This window comes from Protopterus annectens, chromosome 6.part0 (assembly GCF_019279795.1).
Source record: "Protopterus annectens isolate FY-2018-M chromosome 6.part0, PAN1.0, whole genome shotgun sequence".
Lineage (NCBI taxonomy): Eukaryota > Metazoa > Chordata > Ceratodontiformes > Protopteridae > Protopterus > Protopterus annectens.
The window spans coordinates 593,561,738-593,578,860 of record NC_056737.1 but is presented as its reverse complement, the minus strand read 5'-3'; the positions used below and the strand labels follow the sequence as shown (position 1 = coordinate 593,578,860).

The window sequence follows — 17,123 nt, the reverse complement described above, 5'->3', positions numbered from 1 at the left end:
AATTCAGTTATACAAAGGCTCGTTATGTTGTTACAAGTACCATCATAAATTTCAAGCACATGTATACATGCATGTACAAATGTGTATGTTCATACATATTTGTAGAGTTTCACTGAGATATGTCAATATGGCAGATAGATTTCGCAAGCCATAACCACTTGTGTTCGATCAGAACATTTCAGAGAATTGGAGAATATCTGAGCAAGAATACAATATATTTATACAAGCAGCTTATTCTGATAAAGATGCACGTACCAGGGCATTCATTTTGCTGAACTTAGCAGAGTCAAAAGCCATTGAAAGGGAGCATTAATTTGTCTATGCATTAGCAGTGTATGAAGGTGAAGGAGAAACTCGCCAATTTGTTGTGCAGGCTGAATCAAGGGAAGACCCCGAGTGTTTAAAGTGCAAATTCAGAGAGATGTGCAATCCCAGACTAATGTTACAGTAGAGGCATTTGTTTTACACAAGAGATCAAAAGCAAGGGGAAACTTTCGCAGCTTATATTACTAACCCGAGAAACTAGTTAAACGTGTAGGTTTGGTGATTTAAAGGATGAGATAATAAAGGACAGACTTGTGTGCTTATTAATAATGCTGCTGTGAGAAAGATTTTGCTTCGTGACAGTGATTTAATGCTGAGTAAAGCCACTGAGATTAGTCAGACTCATGAAGTTACACAAAAGCACACAAATATGCTTTCTAGTGATAAGAGCATGGTTTCAGTTGGCTGCAGAGCTAATGTAGACAGCATGCAACATGTGACAGGCAAAAGCAGGCCCAAGCACGTGGCAGCAGCAACCCATGAGGGACTTTCAGGTAAAACCCATAATCTTCTAGCACATTTCAAGAGCAGTTCAGATGTTGCTCAGTACAACATAAGAGTGAATCAACAAAAAAAGAAGTTATGTACTCACCATAACGTTCCATCTGAGTAGATACTTCATTTGTCTGCAACCTGTGGGAAGTCAGATCCGACCTCGGATCCGAACCGGCAGCTTTCCAAGCTTCAAGATCTGAGCTCCTAGCTCCTCCCCCCTACCCTTAATCCCTTACTACTAACCACATCACCTCAGATCGGTTATTTTGCCCTATAAGCTAAAGACGGAGAGAAATTCTCCAAAGGACAATACCTTACCGAGGTTCGGGGGATGGCAGGGGGGGTCGGATGCAGACAAATGAAGTATCTACTCAGATGGAACGTTATGGTGAGTACATAACTTCTTTATCTGAAGTAGTTACTTCATTTGATCTGCAACCTGTGGGACAGAGTCCCCAGCTTACCTAAAGGCCCTGGGTGGTCCCTACGGAAGGATATTCCGAAGCACCACTGAGCCAAAGGAAGCCCTACTTCTGGAGATCATGTCCAGCTTGTAATGAAAAATGAACGTATGGGAAGAAGACCAGGTAGCTGCTGAACAGATATCGTCTACTGGAACTCTAGCCCAAAAAGCTGTTGAGGTAGCCACAGATCTAGTAGAATGTGCCCGAACTACAACCGGAGCTGGCTTCCCAGCTGAAATGTATGCTTGTCTGATACATTGAGAGATCCAATTTGCTACTGTCACCTTAGAAATTGGTTTGCCCATGGCTGATTTAGCATAAGAAACAAACAACTGGTCTGACTTGCGGAAATCTTTAGTCCTATGCAAGTAAAAACGTAGTTGTCTGTGCACATCCAATTTGTGCAATATGTATTCACCTTTGTTTTGGAAACTAGGAAAGAAAACAGGGAGGTTAATAGATTGATTAAAGTTAGTCTGTGTGGCTACCTTAGGCAGAAAAGAAGGATTAGTCCTGAGGGCCACCCTACCTTTGTGAAAAATAAGGTATGGATACTTAATGCACAAAGCTTGCAACTCTGATACCTGCTTGGCCGAGGTAATAGCAACCAAGAAGGCCGTTTTCCAAGATAAAAATTTTAAAGGCACTGAGGCCGCCGGTTCAAAAGGTGGTCCTGTTAAAGCTTGTAAGACCAAGGTAAGATCCCATGGAGGCATAGCCGGCTTAATGGGAGGCTTTAAGAGAAACACACCTTTTAGGAAGGCTTTGCATATCTTAGCATGACGCCAAAGAATTTACACCATCCCCCACATGATAATGAGAGATGGCTGCAAGTTGGACTTTAATGGTAGACCCACTAGCTCCCTGCCTAAAAAGGAGGGATAGGAAGTCCAGTATAGTGGGAATAGGAACTGTAAAGGGATCTAATTCCCTATCCTTTGCCCAGATGGAAAAACGTTTCCATTTACTAATGTAGAGTTTTCTGGTGGACGGCTTATGAGCTGCCACCAGAATGGCCTTAACCGGGGAGGAGATACCGGGAGTCCTTGCCATTAACGGAACTGGATCAACCAGGCCGTGAGCCTGAGGTTGACCAGGTTCGGAGTGTGGCATCTCGTCGGATGCGAGATTAGGTCTGGTCTGGGATCCAGAATCCATGGGGAGGGGCCACACTGTGAGACTGCAGAAAGGGGAACCAGACTTGTCGAGGCCAGAATGGGGCAATGAGAATCACTTTTCTCCCCAACCGACAGGCTTTCTGGATGAATTTCATCATCAGAGGAAGAGGATGATATGCATAAAGAAGACCGGGCGGCCAAGCATGAACCAAGGCGTCCCTGGGGGATTCCCCTTTGGGGGGAACTATCGAGAAGTAATCGCTGCATTTTGAGTTATGGGGCGAGGCAAAAAGGTCGCAGCGAGGTTGACCCCATTTGAGGAATATCTGCTTCGCAACAGAGGGATTCAGAGACCACTCGTAAGGGCTGAGAAATACCCGACTTAGGCTGTCTGCTAATATGTTGGTCCGCCCCGGAATGTGCATTGCTATCAGAAAGCGGTTGGTGGAAATAGCCCATTCCCACACTCTCATGGCTTCTCGACACAGGGGGTAAGATCTGGTCCCTCCCTGTTTGTTTATGTACCATACAACGGACATGTTGTCCGTCTGGATTGCAACAGTCCCCAGAGGTAGAAGGTGATGGAGAGCTTGCAACGCCAACAGCACTGCCCTCATCTCTAAGACGTTGATATGCAATGCAGTCTCTAGAGAAGTCCACGTGCCTTGGACTGACTTGCCTGCGTAATGCCCGCCCCACCCGAGGCGGGAAGCATCCGTGGTCAACGTAGATTCGACTGGGGGAATCACAAAGGGACTCCCTTCTTTGAGTTCCTGTGCCTGTAACCACCAAAGTAGGGAGTCCCTGCATGCTCTGCTCAGAGGAATCGGCATGACCAAAGGATGGAGTGACAGAGACCATTGGGCCTGGAGAGTCCACTGCAATACTTGCATTCGCAGACGGGCATGGAGAGAAAAGCCGATCGCCGCCGACATAGATCCTAACGCCCTCAGGACTAATTCTGCTGGAGGAGCGGGGCTCTGAAGAATGTCCAAGACTTGGCGGTACAAACTGTTCATCCTGGCCGGTGTTAGAACTACTCTGGAAATTCGAGTATCCAACCTGGCCCCTATGAATTCTAGGGCTTGAGTGGGGCACAGGCAGGATTTCTTTAAATTGACTGAGATGCCCAGTTGACCGAACAGAGATAGGGCATAATCTCTCGCCGTAACTAGAAGATGCTTGTTGGGGGCGGTGAGGAGCCAGTCGTCCAGGTAGGGGAACACCTGAATGCCCTGGAGTCTCAGGTGGGCTGCAACCACTGCCATGACTTTGGTAAACACTCTGGGGGCTGAGGTTAGGCCAAATGGAAGAACCCTGAACTGATAATGACTGGCTCCTAGCCGGAAGCGGAGGAACTTCCTGGACCGTCTGTCCATCAGTATATGGTAGTACGCGTCCTTGAGGTCCAACGAGCACATCCAGTTGTTCTCCTGCAGAAGGGGGAGAATAGATTGGAGGGTGACCATCCGGAACTTTTCCTTGGGTATGAACAGGTTCAGGGACGAAAGGTCTAGAATGGGTCTGAGGTCCCCCGTTTTCTTTGGCACCAAGAAGAACCTGGAGTAATAACCCGATCCAGACTGATCTGGGGGGACGGGCTGGATGGCTCTTTTTCTTAGCAACTCCGAAATTTCTAAAGTTGAGGACTCCCTTTGATGGGGTGGAACATCGGGGAGATGTCTGGGTTTGGGAGGGGGGTGCAAGAACGGAATCGTGTAACCTCTGGATATTATCCGGAGCACCCATCGATCGTTTGTAATGGACTCCCAATTTGACCGGTGCTCCGATAATTGCCCCCCGACTGCCTCCAGAGAGGGACATTCTGGCAAGCCCTCAGGGCTGTTGCGCGGGTCCCTCCGAGAAAGGTTCTCTCGACCCGAAGTTACGTGGGCCCCCCCTGCCCCTGGGCTGGCGTCCACCTTGTCCTCCTCTGCCTCTAGAGGACGAGTTGTCCGCAGCAGGACGGGATCGCTGAGATTTACGAAACCACAGCTTCTTTTGCCCCCTCTGATTCCTAGAAAAGGATCTTTGGGGGCTAGAGAAGCGGACTCCAACGGCCGACAGCGTCTTCCCATCCTTCTCGCTTTGGACAAGCGTGTCATGAACTGCTGAGCCAAATAAGGCCGAACCATCGTAAGGGGCATTCGCGAAGGACGCCTTGAAGGGATCCGTGAAGTCACAAAGGCGGAGCCAGGAGTGCCGTCTTAAGACTACTCCCGCTCCGCTGGCTCTAGCGGCTCCTTCCGTGGCATGGGAAAGAAGCCGCATAGATGTATTTGAGATGGACTTTAGAGTGGCCATTCAAGTCTCAAAAACCTTTTTGTATGAGACCGACATGGACTCCGGAGGGGCTGCAGCGTATTCTTTAATTAAGTCACGTTGCAGCCGGATAGTGTGTGCCATGTAGTTCAGCGACCTTATGGCAAAGATTGCTGAAGCAAACATCCGCTTCCCAATACGGTCCAAGGCTCGGGACTCCTTGTCCGGAGGATGGACCGAGGAACTTTCTTGAGCAAGTTCTCTCTTAGTGGCAGCCGCCACTAACATAGCATCAACCGGTGCACCTTTGGACCAAGAAGGTCTATCAGAGGGAGGGCTGAGGACCTTATCCGGGCATCTAGGTATAGGCTCCACGGTGTCAGGCTCCTTCCAAGCCCTGGTGGTAATTAAGTCCACCAAGGGGTCGGCTGGGGGGGACACCAGGAGGTAGATGGGCCTGCCTCAAAGGCCTCCAGAAATACGGATTCGTCCAGGGAGGGTTTTTGATCAGACCACCCCCTCTTATACGCAACATTTCCATGATGTCTCCAAATGAGACATCTTCAGGGGGTGACCTTGGGGAACCCTCCTTATCCTCCAAATCCGTATCTGTGGTAATGGACTCGGGGGAGTCCAGGTGCCTCCTTTTGCACTGGTGCTTTCGAGGTACCTCTTTGGCGGGACTGTCCGAAGAGGGCTCGTCCACCGGGTGGTGTTCCTCCCTGGGAACTAACTGGAGGCTTTGGGCAGGCTGTCCAGATGGACGGATGATCGAAGACAGACCCTGATACATGGGGGTACGGGTGGATCCGAAGGCCCGGTCGGGGACCTGGATGATCTCGACAGTACCCTCTCAACCACCTCAAAAGCCGAAGGAGATTCACCATCACCAGCCTGAGAAAGCAATCTCCTCGGCTCCGAGGAGATGATCGGGGTCGGAGCCGAAGCAATCGGATCCGAGGTAGCGGTGTGCTCCGTTCCAATCGGCGCCGAAGACACAACCACCTCCCCGGATCCGATGCTCAACCCTTGGCCCTGAGAGCTTGGATCAGACAAGCTCGAAGGCATAGTCGGCGAAGATACTAACCCTGTCGGCGCCGACGTATCCCCGGATCCGAAAAGGCCTGGATCTGACAACTCCGAGACCCAAAAACGGGTTGGAGAAGGAGCGATCGGGGCAAAAATGGGGGCTGCAGTCCCTCCCAAAGGGGGGGGGGAGAGGCAAGAGCATCCCCATCTGCATCTGGGTCTCCAAAAATCTTCGCATCATCCGATCCATGTCTGCCTCGGAGATGCTTCTGGTGGACCGTGAAGAGGTAGTCGAGGCAGGCCGGGAAGGCCGCCTCGAAGACCTCGAGGGAGACCTATCCTCCTCCTCCGGCTCCAGAGAAAAGGAAGGTGAACGGAGCCGAGAGGACAAGGATCCGGAGACCCTCTCAGGGGACTTCAGTAACTTCGCAGGTGGAGCCGAGGGATGAGACTTGGCCCGCCTTTTAGAAGAATGACCCCCTCTCTCTCTCTCTCTATGTTTTTTCTTCTCCCTATGGGAAGAAGACCCAGACTCCACAGAGCTAGTACCGGATAAGGGAGGCTGAGTCCCGGGTACAGCTACCGGAGTAGCTGGCGCCGAAGCTACAGGAGTAGCTTGGGCCCGGCTGGGAGGGGAAGAAGAAGCCGATTCCTGAGGGAGTTTTCCCGCCAGGATCAGCTTGTTCTTCCTGTCCCTAAGTGCCCCAGGGTTGAAGGCCGCACAGATCTGGCAGGCCTCCGACAAATGTGCTGCCCCCAGACATATAAAGCACTGAGTGTGGCCATCAGCTGGGGAAAGCTTGTGGCCACACTCAGTACACTTTGAAAAAATAGCTTTAGATTCAGCCATTATCCTCTCACACACACACCCAAACACTAAAGGGGGGAGGGGGAGAGACAAGTTAAACTAAGGAGAAGAGTTTTTTTTTTTTTTTACCAAGAGTTGTGACAGTTAAACAGCACACACACGCAGTTAACTAGAATAGAATTATCTAATATTTAAAGAATATAGATTATCTGTCGAAAAAACGGAACAATCTCACCAATTGCTAGGAGCTCTTCACAGAGAAGCAACCGTCTTTAGCCGCGGCAAAAAACGATCTGAGGTAATGTGGTTAGTAGTAAGGGATTATGGGTAGGGGGAGGAGCTAGGAGCTCGGATCTTGAAGCTTGGAAAGCTGCCGGTTCGGATCCGAGGTCGGATCCGACTTCCCACAGGTTGCAGATCAAATGAAGTAACTACTTCAGATCCCAAATCAAGCTTTATTGTTAACTGTCGCAATTGTGGTGCTAACCATGAGTCCAGAAAAGAAAAGCATATAGCATTTGGTCAGCAATGTCATAAGTGTAAGAAATGGAAATATTTTCAAAGACTTTGTAAATCAAGTAAGCCTCACACAGTTACAAAGAAGGGTCACTCCAAAAAGTAAGTTAACCAAATAGACCTGCAACAGTCTGCTTTCATAGTAATTGGTGAAAAGATTGCTGCAGCAGATTTATTGAAAAGAAATGAAGTGTTTTGTACTGTCCTGATCAATGGTAAATCCACTGAGCTTAAAGTAGACAACAGTTCAAAGTGTAATGTCAGGTCTGCAGATACTTTTACAAGGGTCAGAGCTGATGAACAACTAAATGTGACTAGTTGTATGACACTTACAGCTTATGGAGGTGAAGAAATTCAAAATGAAGGCTCAGAAGAGGTTTGATGTTATGTGGCTAAGAGCTGTTACAGCTTATTCTTCTATGTGATTTGAAGACCTGAGCAGTCATTACTGGGTCTTAGAGACAGTTTGAAAAAGAATCTGCTTTTACCAAAGAAGTTCATCAGATAAGCACATGTCCTAGTTCCACCTTCATCAATACTATGTTTTCAGAATAAGCTGATGTTTTCGATGACAGATTGGGCAAACGTCCAGTTGTGTATTCCATGAAATTAGACCCAGAAATCAGTCCAGTGGTCAGACCAGTACGAAGAGTTCCTATAGCTATGCTATAAGCTCAGTTGGAAAAAATGGTGCAACAAGGTGGGATTTGTCCAGTTACAGAACCTACCGAATGGGTGTTGTCCATGGTAGCAGCTCATAAAAAAGGCTCAGATGAAATCAGAATATGTATTGACCCAAGAGATTTGAATAAAGCATTGAAGAGACTGCATCATCCCATGCACACAGTCGAAGAGGTTGCAGCCCTGATACCGCAATTTTTTTTGGGCTATCCATGTGCCATAATAGTAGATGATATATTGGTAGGGAAGCAATGGTGAGGTAGAGCATGACACAAATATTAAGAGAGTTCTAGACAGAGCATGTGAAGTGAACTTGAAGCTCAATCCTCTGAAGTGCAAATTCAGACTACTTGAAGTTACAAATGTAGGTCATTTATTTTCAAGTAAGAGCTTGAGACCAGACTCGTCCAAGCAAACAGTCATTCCTGAAATGCCAGCACCAGATAATGTACAAGCTTTGCAATGTTTTCTTGGTATGGTCAATTACTTAGGCAAGTTTATACCAGATTTCAGTGAGTTGTCAACACCTTTGAGAGAGCTCACACGTAAAAAATGTTACTTGGTCATAGCTAGACCAGCACCAGACAGCATTTGAAGTTCTTAAGCAGAAAATTCCTACCCCCCCAACATTAAGATACTATGATGTCAACAAACCAGTAGCTCTTTCCTACAATGCTTCAAAATTTGGTTTTGTTTTGCAGTAATTCTTCAAAAAGGCAAGCCAGTAGCCTATGCATCTAGAACACTTACCCAGACTGAGATGCAATATGCTGAAATTGAGAAAGAACTTTTGGCAATATTTGTTTGCATGTTCCAAATTTCATGATTATATATATGGTCGATAAATCCAGATTGAAACTGATCATCAACCTTTAGTCACCATTTTAAAGAGGCCTATGCATTCAGCTCCAGTGAGGTTACAAAATAATGATGCTCAAATTGCAAAAGTATAACTTCAAAATGGTCTACACGAAAGGCAAACTTCTTTATCTGGCTGATACCTTGTCCAGAGCACCTAGAAATACGAAACAGCTTCATGCAGAGAATTTTGACTTTGATGTCATTGAAGTGCTTAATTTTTCTACCACAAGACTTGATAAGCTAAGATATCATACAATGACTGATCCAGTTTTGCAGAAGCTCAATCACTATATTAGTGCTGGATGGCCATCAAAGCAATCCAGTGTACCACCAGAAGAGCAATCTTACTTTCCTTACAGAAATGAGTTGTTGATGGAAGACGGCATTATTTTCAAAGGTCCAAAATTTGTTCCTACTTCCTTACAACAAGAATATATCCAGACTTTGCATCGTGGTCACCCGGGTTCCAAATCTACTAAGAGAAAAGCAAGAGGAGTAGTATTTTGGACTTCTCTAGCAAAAGATATTGATAGAGTACTTTCTTCCTGTTCAGTATGTAATAGTACTAAAGCACATTTGCAAAGAGAGCCACTTCAGCTAAGTCAAATTCCTGATCTACCTTGGTCAATTCTAGCTACTGACATATTCGAGTGGAACAATCAACATTACTTAGTACTGGTAGACTCTTATTCAAGTTGGTTTGAAATCGATTTGCTACCTAATTTAACTTCAGCTACAGTCATTACTAAGTTGAAATGCCATTTCTTAGTCCATGGCAGTCCACAAAAGGTAATCTCTGACAATGGTATACAATTCACCAATCAATTGTTTCAGAAATTTACCAGAGAATGAATGGGACCTCATAGATGTTACTAGTAGTCCAGAGTATCTGGAATCAAAAGGACTTGCTGAACGTGCACTACAGAGTGCAAAGCAATTAAAGAAGTCAAAGTGTGATAATACCGATGTTTTTTGAACTTACTCAGTCTTAGAAACATACCTTATGATAATAGACTTGGCCCAACTGATCAGAGTTTTCTGTCTAGGCAAACCAGAACAACACTGCATAGTTTGCTGAGGCCTAAAGCTAAGAACAACCAAGCATTCAAAGCTCAGTTATTTAGAAAGGGTTCTTTCCAAAAGTCCGGCTATGACAAGTCAAGCAGATTTCTTTGTCCATTGAAAAAAGGAGAGACAGTGAGGCTAAAAACAGTGTAAGGTTTCGACTGGAAGGGTCAAGTAGTGAGTATTTGTGCACAGCCGAGATCTTACTGTGTTAAATCTGAGGATGTGGAGTACAGGAGAAATCGCAGACATTTTCCTGTAGCAGAACCGTTATCACAGCATCATACCTGTGATAAAGACTCTAAATCTCAGACCAATCCAAATGATATTCCTGTTCCAGAACATGTCTTGACTCCTGCTACTGTTCCAGCAGGTGATTCGTGTTCCTAAGACTGAACAGTCAGCAGAGACCATCTCAATTGCATAACCAGATCGCAAATTTTATGTCACACGATATGGTGGCATTTCAAAGCCTAGTGTGAAATACACACCAACTTGGAGGTAGTTGTATATATCTATCTAGCTTTGTATAATATCAATGTCTAACTCATTTTCTCAAAGAGGGAGGATGTAGAATAACAGGTGTGTTGTACCTTTAAGATGCATTTCCAAGATCTGTGTGTGCATATAAATATCAAGCACGTGTTAGTTTCAGTGCCATTTTGAAGGTGCAGCCAGAATGTTGACATCCATGTGTATGATAGCTAATCTGTTTATAAGTTAAAGTTACTTAATTAGAAGTTATGTACCTACCATAACGTTCCATGTTAGTTGTCTTCTCTCGCCTTCTTTCTTGCTTGATGGGTTCGGAGCCGATCCTCGGCTCCGACTCGGCACTTGCTAAGCTCGAGAGTCACTTTTACCAGCTTGAGGCAGCCCCATATCCCATGATGCAAGGCGGTAAATACCCAGATCTCGTTTGGTACCTAGAGGGAAAACTGCCTAGCATAAAAAAACTTTCCACCAAGGAAAGAAGAGCAATTAGCCTAAGGGCTGTAAGGGGAAACCAGATAATCAAATTGTAGAACTACTGGTGCCCAAGGAAGAGATCTTCCAGAGACAAGGGAGAACAAGGTCTGTCCAGGCAAGGGGGACAGGAGGGAGGGTCGCAAGAAAGAAGGCGAGAGAAGACAACTAACATGGAACGTTATGGTAGGTACATAACTTCTAAATGTTAAGTTGTCAATCTTGCCTTCATTCTTGCTTGATGGGACCGCGTCCCTAGCACCTCTATCCTGGGTGGCTCAATGGAACAGACTCTTGAGAACCGTGGAACCAAAGCTAGCTCTATCCCTGGAGGCCAAATCCAATTTGTAATGAGAAACAAAGGTATGAGGAGTGGCCCAAGTGGCTGCTGCACAAATAGTATCTAAGGTAGCCTAGCCTGAAAAGCTGTAGAAGTGGCTAGGCCTCTAGTGGAATGTGCTTTTGGTTTTGAGCCCAGTTGTTTGCCCCTAAGTTGATAAATGTCGGAAATGGTAGAAGATAGCCATCTAGATAGGGTCACTTTGGAAACAGGGAGGCCTTTCTTATTTTCAGCATAAGAAAGAAACAGCTGATCAGATTTTCTGAATTGCTTTGTTCTGTCCAAATAATATCCGAGTTGGCGGTGAACATCTAGGTAATGCAACTTTTGTTCTGATCTGTTGGAATAATTAGGAAAAAATACAAGAAGATCAATGGATTGATTTAAATTTGTTTTTGAAGCAACCTTGGGCAAAAAGGATGGATTAGTTCTCAAGGAAACTCTGTCCTTGTGGAAGACCAAATAAGGAGGACGAACAGAGAGGGCATGAAGTTCTGACACTCTCCTAGCCGAGGTAATAGCGACCAGGAAGAGTGTCTTCCACGAAAGAAACTTTAGTGAACATGAAGCAGCTGGTTCAAAAGGTGGAAGAATTAAGGATGTCAGCACTAGATTTAGGTCCCATTGTGGTGGAGGGCTTCTGACAGGAGGCTTCAGGAGAAAAATTCCTTTCAGAAAAGCTTTACAAAGCTTGTGGGACATAATGTTGTGGTCTGCAAACCCGACATGAAAGTTCGAGATTGCTGCCAACTGAACTTTAACTGTGGAAGATGAAGAACCTGAGTGAAAAATCTCCGCTAGAAAATCCAAAACCGTATGAACAGGGGCAGTAAAGGGATCTATGTTCCTCGATTTCGCCCAAAGGGAGAAACGTTTCCACTTGCTAGTGTAAATACTTCTGGTAGAGGATTTAAGAGAAGCTACTATGATATCTCTAACTGGGTTAGAGATCATAGGAAGCCTGGCTAAGGAAAGAAGTGGAGCAACCAAGCTGTGAGGTTGAGAGAAGGAATGGACCGATGCAGCTGACCCGACTGGTGGATCAGAAGATCTGGCACTGGGTCCAGATGCCACGGCTGCACCAAAAGATGACGATGAAGGAACGGAAACCAAATTTGACGAGGCCAATAAGGGGCAATGAGAATCATATTGGCTCTCAAAACGGTAGCTTTTTGGAGTACCTGTGGTATCAATGGAAAGGGAGGAAAGGCATAAAGAAGTCCCTGGGGCCAATCTTGGGTAAGAGCGTCTCTGGGGGGATGGCCCGGAAGAGAGAGAAGAAGTCTGAGCATTTGTTGTTTTGGGGAGTAGCAAAAAGATCGCAACATGGGCGGCCCCACTTCTGAAAAATCTCCTCCGCTATAAAATGGTTGAGAGACCACTCGTGAGGCAAGAGAATTGCTCTGCTCAATTTGTCCGCTAGTATGTTGGTTTTCCCAGGGATATGCGTTGCTACCAGAAACCGATGAGAGGATAGCCCATTGCCAAAGCCTGAGAGCCTCTCGACACAAGGGATAGGACTTGGTTCCGCCCTGCTTGTTGATGTACCACACTACGGACATGTTGTCCGTGTGAACTGCAATCGTTCCTAGTGGAAGAAAGTCGTTGAGGGCTTGCAACGTTAAAAACACTGCTCTCGTCTCTAGGACATTTATGTGCAGGTGGTATTCGAACGGTTGCCACGTCCCATGAACCATCCTGCCCTGATAATGACCCCCCCACCCGATCAGGGAGGCGTCCGTAGTGACTGTGGCTACCGGAACCGAGGAAACAAAGGGTCTGCCCTGATGGACTTGGGGAGAGGAAATCCACCAGGATAGATGGTTCTTGCAAGTTTGTGTCACCAGGATCTGGTGACGCATGGGAAGCTGTTGGAAGGACCATTGGGTGAACAACATCCATTGCAAGAGACGCATGTAAAAACGGGCCAAAGGAAGAAGAGTGATGGCAGCTGCCATGAGGCCCAATACTTTCAGGACCAGTCTGGCTTGCACATTTTTGCTGGCAAGAATGATCCGCACATGGTTTTGGATATCTAGGATTCTCTGGTCTGTTAGGTTTGCTGACATCCGAGCAGTGTCTAAATTTGCGCCTATAAAAGTAATAGATTGGCAGGGCAATAAGGAGGACTTTTCGTAATTGACCGAAATTCCTAACTGACTGCAGAGACATAGGGTGTAATCTCTGGCTTGGAGAAGTTGATGCCTGGTGGTGGCTGAGAGGAGCCAGTCGTCGAGGTACGGAAATACCTGGAATCCTTGACGTCTCAGGTGAGCCGTGACCACTGCCATGCATTTGGTGAACACTCTGGGGGCTGTAGTGAGACCAAAGGGCAGGGCTCTGAATTGAAAATGACTGGTCCCCAGCCGAAAGCGGAGAAAACTTCTGGAGCGTCTGTTGATTTTTATATGATAGTACGCATCCTGAAGGTCTATGGAGCACAACCAGTTGTCTTTGCCCAGAAAGGGCAAAATCGATTGAAGTGTGACCATCCGAAATCTTGTCTTTTTGGCAATCTTGTTTAGTCTGCTGAGGTCTAATATTGGTCTCCAGTCTCCCGTCTTTTTGGGGACCAAAAAGAACCTTGAGTAGATTCCGGACCCTAAATGATCTGTTGGTACTGGCTGGATGGCCCTTTTTTTTAGAAGCTTTGAAACTTCTAGTTTTGCAATTTCCCTTAGACTGGGTGGAACGTCTGGAAGGGAACCTTTTTGAGGGAAGGGGCTTTCCTCGAAAGGAATCTTGTAACCCTCGGATATGATCGACTGTACCCATTTGTCTTGAGAGAGGGAAAACCAGGCTTCTGGGTACAGCGATAATCTTCCCCCGACTGCCTCCAAGGGTGGACAGACGGGCAACACCTCAGGGATGCTGGAAGGGCTTGTCAGCGAGAGGCTCTCTGCTGCCCTGGTTCTGCAGACCCCCTCTGCCCCTAGGGCGGCGTCTATTGTTATTACCCCCTCTGCCTCTAGGGGTAAACTGACCACGTGTGTCCGACGTGACTCCCTGAGATTTTCAGAACCACATCTTTCCCCCCTTCTGTCCCTTAGGATACGGCCTAGAAGGGGTGGAGAAACGGACTCCTACGGCAGAAAGAGTCTTGCCGTCTTGCTCACACCTGGTCAACGTATCCTTCACTTGAGGGCCAAACAATGTTGACCCATCAAAGGGAGAGTTTGTGAAGGACGCCTTAAAGGGGTCTGCAAAATTTCAGAGCCGCATCCAGGACTGACGCCGAAGAGCCACACCTGTCCCTGCAGCTCTACTCGCTCCATCTGCTGCATAAGAAATTAGCCGCATGGAGGAGTTGGTTATGGAGTTAAGGATTCCTAGCTGAGAGGCAATCTTTTCCTGAGCCCCTGTAGCTGAAGGATCCTGTACAACTTCACCTAATTCCTTAAGGATGTCCCTTTGAAGTCTGGTGAAGTGACATAAATAGTTCAGCGAACGCATGGCAAAGGTCGCTGAGGAAAACATCCACTTACCATACCTGTCCATGGTCCTAGACTCCTTGTTAGGAGGATGGACTGGTACGGAAGGATCTGCAAGTTCCTTTTGGTGGCGGCCACCACCATGGCATCAACAGGGACACCTTTTGTAAGAAATTGTTTCTCGGTAGGGGCTGTAATAAATTTAGAAGGCCTCCTGGGAACTGGTTCCACGGAATCAGGAGATGCCCACGCCTTCCGAGCTATCACCTCCATGAGGGGGTCGAAAGGCAGAGACACCCAGGAGGTGGAGGGTCGAGATCCAAAGGCCTCTAGGTATACCGACTCATCCTCGGAGGGATTAATGGAGGGTCAGTTTCCCCTCTATTTTAGGAGTTCTAGAGGATGTCTGAGAAAGAGACATCTTCAGAGGGGGATCTTGGGGATCCCTCCGACTCATCTAAGTCGGTATCTGAAGTGGTAGACTCAGGGGAGTCTAGGTGCTTCCTCTTACAGGTCCTCTTACGTGGAGGATCTCCTGACGGATCAGGAGAATCCTCAGAAGAGGGGGTTCTTCCCAGTGGGGAAACCTGAGGCGATGGATCTCTCGGTCCGGGAGCAAGAGAGTGGGAAGAGACATCTACAGGCACCATAGAGGGAGGAGCTAAGGGAACAGACTGCTGACTGAGCCCGGGGGCCAGCACACTCCTCATCACCTCAAAGGCTCCCCTCCCAGGGAGATCTGAGAGACCCCGTTCCGAAGAAACAGGGGCTCCCGGGCCCAACGAAAGGGAAGGCTTGGAGGTAGATGTTGGAGCCGAGCTCACCAAGGCCGAAGCCCCGAGAGGAAGAGCAGGGTCGGACAAGGGTCCGATGCCACTCACCCCCTCGGAGCAGACCAGGGAAGCCCGACCACCAGATCCCTCCAAGGAAGGTCTCGAGGAGGAGATAAGAGTAGAAGCTGAAGGAGCAGAAAGGGGTGGTATCTGCCCCGCAGCCGTAGCAGTGACTATTCCAATAGACTCCGGCTCTGAGCTCTGGAGGAGAGTCGAAGGAGGAACTTGAAGAAGGTGTGGGCTAGTAGTCGTCTGTTGAGACGGACTATGAAGCATTTAGGCTAGAGCCTGTGATTTTAACAATCTGCTTACCACTCTCTCCAAATCATGGTCTGAGAGCCTGGAAGACTTAGAAGATCGGCTCCGATGGCTCCGCTCAGAAAGAAGAGGAGAGGTCGGAGCCGAAAGTATAGGCTCCAAAGAGGGAGACCTGGACCGCCTCCTCGACGAAGCCATCGGAGCCGAAGAACCCTCGGTTCCAGACGGAGCCGACAACTTATCGGCTCCAAGCCTGGTCAAAGATGTGTCGGTTCCAGCCGGAGCCGACAGAGGCAAGGAAATAATGGTATCGGAGCCGGCTGGCGCCGATACCAAAGCCTTAGACACATGGTGGTCGGAGCCGGTAGGAGCCGACACCAATGTGGCAGTTAAAGTATCGGCACCGATAGCCATCGGTGCCGAAGATTTAGCCAAAGTAAGATCGGCTCCAGCCGGAGCCGATCTCGACTCCAAAGGAATCGGAGCCAGGGCCGAAGGCTTAGTAGCAGAAGTCTGGGCCTTGAAGGTCTTAGAGGGCTAACCCGAAGCAGACTTGGCCGGGGAGCCCTCTGGTTTAAGTAAGCCCCTTAAGATTAGTTTATTTCTCCTTTCCTGCAGGACTCTCTGGCTGAAGGAGTGACAAATAGCACAGGAGTCCTGCAGGTGGAGAGGTCCCAGGCAATAAATACAAGAAGTGTGACCGTCTGTCAGAGACATTTTCTGACAGCACGAGTCACACTTCTTGAAGCCTGAGACCCGCGGTTCTTTGGACATGGTGAGAAGTACACAAACACTCACACAGTCCCAGACTCAGAAATTTAACTGAAAAAAGGAGAAAACAAACTCACACACACATCCTGACAGGAAGGGATGGGAGAGGATTAAAGGCCCGAATAAGTAAAACAACTAGGGGAAACAGTAAACTAGGAGTTAGAGACTCTAAAACTATCTAAAAGTGACAAATATACTATAATCTGTGAGAAATATATGGAATGGGGTGACTAAATTCTGAATAAAAAATTACTTACCAAGAGCTGGTAAAAGGAGGACCTCATCAGCGAAGCGGCAAACGAGATCTGGGTATTTACCGCCTTGCATCATGGGATATGGGGCTGCCTCGAGCTGGTAAAAGTGACTCTCGAGCTTAGCAAGTGCCGGGTCGGAGCCGAGGATCGGCTTCGAACCCATCAAGCAAGAATGAAGGCGAGATTGACAACTTAACATCCTAATTTATGATGTGTCTGCATACAATAAAAAGCTGCTTGAACAAGAATCCACGATGCTCACTTGTTTATCCTGACCTGGTGAACAACAGCCCTTCCCCCCTCATCCCCTTTCTATTTAAAAAAACAAAACAAATTCTCACCTAAAGAAATCAGTAACCTTCTTGAAGAAATGCCCACAGACTCCACCCCAGGCACAGACTACATTATTCCTTGGTTTATCACTAGTACAGGGAATTTCTAACACAGTCTTTTCATTACATTTTTAACTTTTGCCTGACACAAAATATAATGTCTAAATCTGGAAAACAGCACTCAAACCCTCCATCCAAACACACTAAACCCTGAAACACCTTACATTTTCATCCTATTTCCATCCTACCCACTCTTGGCAAGGTGGTAGAAACTCAAGCTACATTTTGCACCACCACCTCCTTCCCCAAAAAAGC

General features: G+C 47.3%; 1 protein-coding gene across 3 annotated transcripts in view; it reads right to left on the bottom strand.

Annotated features, from left to right (window-relative positions):
• Positions 1-17,123, bottom strand: part of MIS18BP1 (MIS18 binding protein 1) — a 2,747,318-nt gene that overhangs the window by 75,720 nt on the left and 2,654,475 nt on the right. The window lies entirely within an intron of this gene.